The sequence below is a fragment of the Scophthalmus maximus genome, chromosome 6, assembly GCF_022379125.1.
Source record: "Scophthalmus maximus strain ysfricsl-2021 chromosome 6, ASM2237912v1, whole genome shotgun sequence".
NCBI classification, from domain to species: Eukaryota; Metazoa; Chordata; class Actinopteri; order Pleuronectiformes; family Scophthalmidae; genus Scophthalmus; species Scophthalmus maximus.
The window spans coordinates 23,521,625-23,530,063 of record NC_061520.1 but is presented as its reverse complement, the minus strand read 5'-3'; positions in this window follow the sequence as shown (position 1 = coordinate 23,530,063).

The window sequence follows — 8,439 nt, the reverse complement described above, 5'->3', positions numbered from 1 at the left end:
AACAAGATGGATTCAGACGGTATCATGTGTAGCCTTGATTTGTCTCACTGGATAGTGATGTAAAGATGCAAATAAGAAACCAATAAGGATGTTGCAGCCACCAAACAATGAAGTCTATCTATCCTGAGCTCTAAACTGTCCAGATGGTCATTGTGCAGTCACTTAAAGAACATCTGTCAACTTTGAAACCAATCCACGTCCTTTCTGTGTGTGAATAAATGTTGTGTGTGAAAGTAAATACTTCCCACGTAGATGATGTGATGGATGGTCCCTCTTACCAAACACCCCGATTCATTCTAATCATGCAGTCTGTGATAAATGAGGAGTGTGTCAACATGAACATTGACATGAGCAATTAGGTCAGACGAGAGGCAGGCCCGGAGTTCACTCTTTCAATGGAGATGTGATTCAGAATGGTGTGTGTGTGTGTGTGTGTGTGTGTGTGTGTGTGTGTGTGCGTGTGTGTGTGCGTGTGTCAAATTGTAAACAGCACTCTAGTGTGTGACAATGTAAACATTTCCTCATTCCTGAGATAGTGAAGGAACACTATACCTTTGAGCTGTCCCACCTGTGAACAAAGTCGTGGCAGATACACGAACACATTCAATCATCTATACATTCACACATCCACACATACCCACCCTCTCACACACACACACACACACACACACATACACACACAAACATACACACACACACATTTGATTTGCATTCCTGAGAGCCTGTGAAGAGCCTGGATGAAGTTTAGGGAAAGGCATGTACCTACAGGTAGAGGTGCAGCTCTGAGCTAAAAAAAACATTCACAGTGTCTGGGTGTGACTGTACACACCAACACATCCCACTCTCTCCTGCAAAAGTAGTTATTATTCATTTGTAAGCATTTACAAGGTTTGGTTGGTCAAAATTGGGTGATAACATGTTATCAACACTACTTGGTGTTTGCATACTGTATTTTCAATGTAGCAGGACGACCATAGGCACAGTTTGAAATGCATAAACAGACAGACAGACAGATAGATAGAAAGATAGACAGAATAAATTAAGTACATCTATCGATCTAAATTTGGGGGTTCATGTGTAAAACAGAGGCTACTTTTATTAGAAAGTTGATAATCAGGATAACAACAGGTGAATTTTTATATCCTTACTAACATTCCCAACGAGTGATGGAAAATTGCTAGAATTACCATAGAAACTAGATAATATCCCGACATGCATTTCTGGCTATGGCCACTAGGGGGTTTAGTGAGCCCCCTAAACCAAGGCAGAATGCGCCTGAAGTCCTGTTAGCCATACGATCCGTCCACTGCTCATGCTCCCTCAAAAAAGCAGAATTCCTATTGGTATATTATAATTTGTAACAGGAAGCTGTGTGAAGTAGTACAGCAGACCAGGATAAAAAGTAAAAGCTTTTGCATAGTCATGATCAAATCAGCTGTTGTTTTTAAACCTGGTGTTATTTGTCTACAGATACCAGCTGACTTTATTGTTTTTTTCTAAAACACTGCATGCTCTTGTTCTGTTGTTCTGTTTTCCCATTGGAGGAGAAACCTTGAGAGCCATCAGGAGGAAGAGCGGTCAAACATCAAAAGCTGCCCAACACCTTCATGCTGTTCAGGATGGAGCAGAGACCAAAGCCCGTTGCCAAAATAAACATGAGTGAGAGTGCGACAGACAACACAGTCCTTAGTCAGAGGATAAGAGTCTTTGCTCAATTTGTTTGAGATGCTGTGTGTGACTCAAACTGTCAGTTAAAAGATTTGTAAGTTCTATAGTTTGTTTATTTTTTTCTCACAAAAATCTTCACATCTCGACACTAACTTTTGTTCTTTCCTTGAGTTTGTTTAAAGTTATTGTCACATGACCAGAGAACAAAATCAAATAATTAATTCATCCAAGGATTTCCAGCATTCAGTAGAGGTGGGGGTTTGCATTGCAGGGCCTGGTCCTATCAATGTGGATCTGTGTGTATATGGTTTTTTTTAATTGTGTTTGTGCGTCAGCCTGTGGTTGCATGCAGTTTTGTGTTGCTGTGTGAGCCGACAGTGTGTTGTGTTTCCACTCATGAAGTCCACTTGCCTTCGTATAGCAATTAGATGACCTACAATCTTCCCAGACATTCTGTTACGGTAGTGCAGGAACTGGACCCAAATACAGAGGTGCAGTTGAAAAGACTTTTTTTTTAATTAAAGAAAACAAAAACAGACTTACTGAGTCCAAATAAAACAAAAACAATATAATGCTAAAGGTGTCCGCGGTGTAGAAACGGAAACAGATACTCTCAGGCAAAACTGAATAGAACAGGTTGCAAACAAACAGGAGTCATAAACACAGGATTGGGGGTCAACAGACTAACTGACAAAGACAAATGGAAGCACAGAGACTAAGGCCCCGTCCACACCACAAGATATTTTGAAAACAACCCCCCCCCCCCCCCCCCATTTTCCTCAGCACGGGGGCCCGATAGTTCTCTGTAATGATGAATTCATTGGAAAGACGCATCTAGTTGTAGAAACACTGTAGTACCTATTCTCGTCCTATTAGTGGCGCTGTTTTCTCCTACAGAACTCCACCAAAAAAGAAGAAGAAGAGGCGGAGCATACAAATACTCGTAGAAGAAGAAGCCTAACAACAACAACAACAACAACAACAACAACAACAGTACGAAGATGTTGAGTGAGAAGGGAAAGGTAGACTCCTTTGTCTGGTCCAATTCTGAGTGCGAACTGCTATTGCGACCTATGGTCGCCTCGCTGAGTGGCGTGTTCTGTGCTCAACGGCTGTGGGTGTGTGGCGTGCAGCGGTGGCCGGAGCTCGCACTTTGCCGGTTCTTCTTGCTCTGTGGTCTCAGTGAGGAGCCCTCACTCTGAGCAGGTGCCGCGTGACCACTGTTTGGTTTCTCCCCTCTCCCCGGCCCTATGGAGTGACCGAGCAATAGTATATATTGCCCTAGCGACGAAGAGTCAGCATCTGATGCAGCACCGTCACAAGCCTGTAGTCCGCCATTGTTGTGGAGATGCCGCGGGCGAGGGGTGGGTTGGGGCGATGACATCATCGTATGCATATCTGGCGTTCACACGAACTCAAATACACAAACGCAGGGGGGAGATTTATCTTCTCCACCCTGGGACCTGGATTCAAAAGAGTGCGTTTTCAGGCAGCGAAAACTCCGGGTGCGCATGGACGGGAGGCGCATACATGAAAGACTTTCGCATATTTACAACAAATTCGCATTCGTGTAGACAGGGCCTAAATAGACACAAGGTGGGCAGTGCAAATTGAACACAGGTGAGACACATTGGTAACAAGTCCAGACATTCACAGGGGCAGGAGACACAGGCAAAACAAGCATAAAGCAACAAAATAGTTCACAGCCAAAATATTTGAAAGTTCAATAGTTCGTGGTTCTTGGGTGGAGGGGGTCCGGAGGAAGGATCAAGGAGCAAACAAAATAAAAAAAAGTCACTGGAGAGCTGGGTAAGGGCTTTGGTGGTCAGACTGTACCTGCTCAGGAAACTTAGGTCCTTTGGAGTTCAGGGGGCGCTACTGAGGACCTTCTTTGACACTGTGGTGGCGTCAGCCATTTTCTATGGAGTGGTCTACTGGAACAGCAGCATCTCAACAGCTGACAGAAAGAGACTCGAGAGACTGATAAGGAAGAACAGCTCTGTCCTGGGATGCCCCTTGGACACAGTGCAGTTGGTGGGAGAGAGGAGGATGGTAGCAAAGCTATCATCAGTGATGGAGAACGACTCTCACCTCATGCAGGACACTGTCTCTGCACTGAACAGCTCCTTCAGCAACCAGCTCCTTCACCCAAAGTGTGTGAAGGAGCGTTTTTGAAGGTCCTTCCTTCCTGTTGCTGTGAGACTGTACAACCAGCACTGCTCTCAATAGAACACACACACACACACACACACAGGACTCAACCACTGTAAAGAATAATTCACTGGTACAAAAGTTCAATAAACAACTATGCAATATTTCTATTTATTCTCCATGTGCAACTATTGCTACTGCTCTGTATATAGTATTTATATTTTGTTATCTTTTGTAAATACATAATGCTTTTTAGAATTTCTTTAAATTTCTTTCTATATTCTATTTCTGCTTTATTCTGTCTACTGTGCTGCTGTAACGACTAAATTTCCCCATTGTGGGACGAATAAAGGTATATCTTATTTTATCTTGTCTGCCAACGGAGAATCAGAGGTGGGAGACGAGGAGTTGGGGTTGGCTAGACCACCAATAGAGGATGTGTCGTTCAGGCCGCCAACTGGTGACGAGGAGCAGAGGTCGGCCAGACCACCGACGAGGGATGTGTCGTTCGGCCGCTGACTGGTGACGAGGAGCAGAGGTCAGCCAGATGTCTCTGTCTCCTCCTGCGGCGTCCATTAACTTCAGAGAACATTGCCTGGGGATCTCCACAGAAAAGTACATTGGGATCGTCCAGGGGCCTGTACTACAAAGCAGGATTTGCGATTATCGAGATCGCTTAGGCTTAAACTCTGGGATTTCCGTCCTATGAAGCTAGCTTAAATCACCATGGTTACTTATGCTGAACGGCTGACCTGCTCCGGAGCAGGTAATGTTCAGGATACAAGATCAAAACCTGTCAACAGCCCCAGTACTGACCAATCAGATCACTGGAAACCAGTGTCATCATTCAACAGAATCCCGTCAGGGACAACAGAGTTTAGAGTAACGTGACAAATAATAAAGCGCAGCAGATATTTATGAATGTTGCTTTTCGAGACTTTTCATGTCCACTCTGAACTTCTAATAAACAGAGGAAGAGATTATCACACTAAATAAATACATACACACATTATGATGCTTAATTTGAATTCAATAAAGATGATTCCCAAAAGATTAATTTTATTTTATTTTTCTATCACTGCAGCTCAGAAAAACAAGAGGAGACTGTGGCGATAAATAGAAACAAAAATAAATTCTATCTCTTTTATTAGAACAATGATCCACACACTGATCAATATTCCTCATGATCATGAATATACAGTTCAGTCTGATTTATATCATCACATATTATCTTCTCTGGGAAATGGCTTAACGTCACTTAATGTGATAAAGCAGCGATCAATAATCGATCTATCTAATAATTTTTTTTACAGGTATTTTTTATTTTAGTTGTTTGATTATGTTATATTTTCATTTCACTTTGTGGAATGTCACTTTAACACGTCGCTTAAACCAACCTGCATGTTTCAGTGTTTCTTTTTCCTATCATATTAAAAACTTTATTAATGGTTCTGATGATGTTGTTTGTAATTAACGACACCGCCTCTTTCACATGAATGTGCTCGTGACTAGACGGAAAAACAGTAAGTTTTGACTAAGGTTGACTAAGACAGTTGATATCTAGCTTGGTGGTAGAGGTGATCCAGGATGGTCAGTGTTAGATTAAGTCCATCCAGACAACCACAACATATCCTGGATATGTTCAACTCGCTTCGTAGTACAGGCCCCAGGTCAGAGTCAGAAAACCCATCCATTGTTGTGATCATGGGTTGGCATGATTGAGAGCTAGCAGGCCTGATGCTAGCCATGTGGAGGCCGGCTGGAGGCAAGCAGGGCAGGGGAAATTGAACACAGGTCAGACACATTAGGAGCAGGTTTCAGACAATCACAGGGACAGGAGACACAGGCAAAGTAAAGACACCAAACACACAGGGGAACAGGAAGTGCAGAGACACAAGGAACATGACTTCAAAAATAAAACTGGAAATAACAAACTCCAGATAAACAAACAGGGATAACAAGGTAACTTAACTTAAACCTAGACACAAGAACAACTACAGAACACAATCACAAAAGCAAGCAAAAAGCAACAAAAAAGTTCGCAACCAAAATATTTTAAAGTTCAATAGTTTGTGGGGGCAGAATCCTAACACAAACAAATTGACAAATTATTATGTGAAAAAAAATGAATGTTGAGTGAGTTGTGACAACAAAGCAAACACCCAATTAAAAAGGAGGTTGAATTCAAATTTAAATGTTGTGATACTTGTAAGTTCATTCAACTTTGTGACTATTATAGAGTAAAACCATCACTGCTAACCTAAACTATTTTTTTCTGTAGACCTGAACAGACCACCATGCCAAGTGAAATTCTTTTTTACTCCAATGCATTTGTCAGTTGTTTTTTAACTTTACAGCATGTGATGGTATCAAACCAAACACTGGGAGGCGCTGGCACATCACTGCATCCTACATGGTTGTCGTCGTGGTGGTTGAAAGGCTCAATGTCTTGCTCATTCTCTGGACTTTTCATGTGTCCACTCTAATAAACAGAGGGAAAGTTTATCACACTAAATAAAAATAGAGACACATTAATGTTAGAGCTTAATTTGGATTCAATAAAGAAGATTCCCGACACATTCATTTTGGTTTCTTTTTCTATCACTGCAGCTCAGAAAAACACAAGGAGACTGTGGCGATAATTAGTAACATGAACTAAATTCTATCTCTTTTATTAGAACAATGATCCACACAGGTATACTCCCGCATACTACGAAGCTGGATATCAAATGTCCCAGTTACACCTGGGTTGTCCTGTCTAGTTACAAGCATGTTCATGTGGAAGAGGCGAAGTTGTTGATTACAAGCAACATCGTCAGAACCATGAATAAAGTTTTTAATAGTATAAGAACAGAAACACTGATACGTGCAGGTCAATTTGGTTTAAGTGACATGTGAAAGTGACATTCTACAAAGTGAGATGAAAATAATATGATCAAACAACCAAAACAGAAAAGAACCACTCAAAATATTTTTCAACATTTAAAGTCAGCCTTAAAATATAATATAAATAATCGAAGGAATTCATCAATGTTACTATTGAGTGAATCTTTTTGCCCTTTTGTCAGAATAAGTAAATGTGTGATGAGGACAATCACACTGAACTGTTCTTTCATGATGATAAATAAAATATTGATCATTGGGTGGATCTTTGTTATAATCAAAGAGATAGTATTTAGTTTTCGTTACCATTTATGGTCACAGACTCCTTGTGTTGTTTGGGGCTGCAGTGATAGAAAAATACGGAGCTCTAATATTAATGAGTGTATGTATTTATTTTGTTTGATAAACTCTCCCCCGTTTATTAGAAACTGTTTTAAAACCAGAGTGAACATGTTAAAGGCTGGAACAGCAAGAGCTCAACTGCCCATGGAAGTGAAAATCCCATTCATTTTCTGAATCAACATTTTGATTATTAGCCATAATGTCATAACCCTCCAAGGTAGATTTACCACCTCGAGCAATGAGGTTGTGAAACGATGGTAAATGCATCTGTAGAAGCCACAAGTCCGTATTTATCAACATTGTTTTAAGAATAAAATGTTTTATTTGCGATATCATTCATATCATATCAAGTACTACGCTACCCAAAATCCTAGTGAACATCAACGTTTGTGGTTGGTTGGAAGTCTTTGGAAAGGCATTCACAATGGTTTATGGGATGAGTAGTTCCTTCACTCTTAAAATAATTATGTACAGTCATGTACCTTTGTATGGCATCATGAATCATGTTATAATGTGAACGTTATCATTAAATAACCAGCAACTTTCACATTATTTTGTGAAAAATTTTGTGTTATAACCTGAAACCATGTTTGAAACTGAATGCGGACGGAGAACAGATAGTCCTAAATTTAGGATATGGCTCATTTAAACAATTTGATAAAAGTTCTACTTCATGCTTGGGTTAAGGCATGGTGGAATTCTGCTGTTATTGGATACGGTGGATGATATTGTGATAAACGTACACTAAGCAGAATTTGAATAAAGTGCATGGGGCGTGAATTTGGAAAGATAATCACAGATTCAGACTCTAAAGATCAATAAAACGTCAATGGAGTGAATGAATCAGAAATTCACTTCTGGAACTGGAGCCATTCTAAAAGTGGGTAGTCACTGTTGAGCTCAATATCTACTGCATTTTACTTTTTGTCATGTTACTCTAAACTCTTTTGTTCCAGTCAGGATCCTGCAGAGTAATGACTCTTGTTTTCCAGTGATCTGATTGGTGAGTATTTGGACTGGTAACTAGCTTTGATCTCTTGGATCTCAGGCTAGCCATTCAGAATAAGTTACCGTGGTGATTTACGCTGGTTGGAAGAGAACCAGCTTTGTAGGACGGAAAAACCCAGAGTTAAACCTGAAGTTACCTTGATAACCGCATATCCTGCTTCGTACAGGTCTTTGTTTTGTTGACTGAACCCCAGGTTTGGTCAGCTGCAATGATTACTCAGTTTATTGATGAGTCCATGCACGGAACATTAAATGGAAGCTATGTAAATGATCAGTCCAGCTGATTAAAAAACAACATACCTCAATTCCCCTGGCTCTCTCTTGAGAATGTGTCTTCTGGGATTTTAAATTGCATATCTTTAGCATTTGTGGATGTTGTTTAAAATA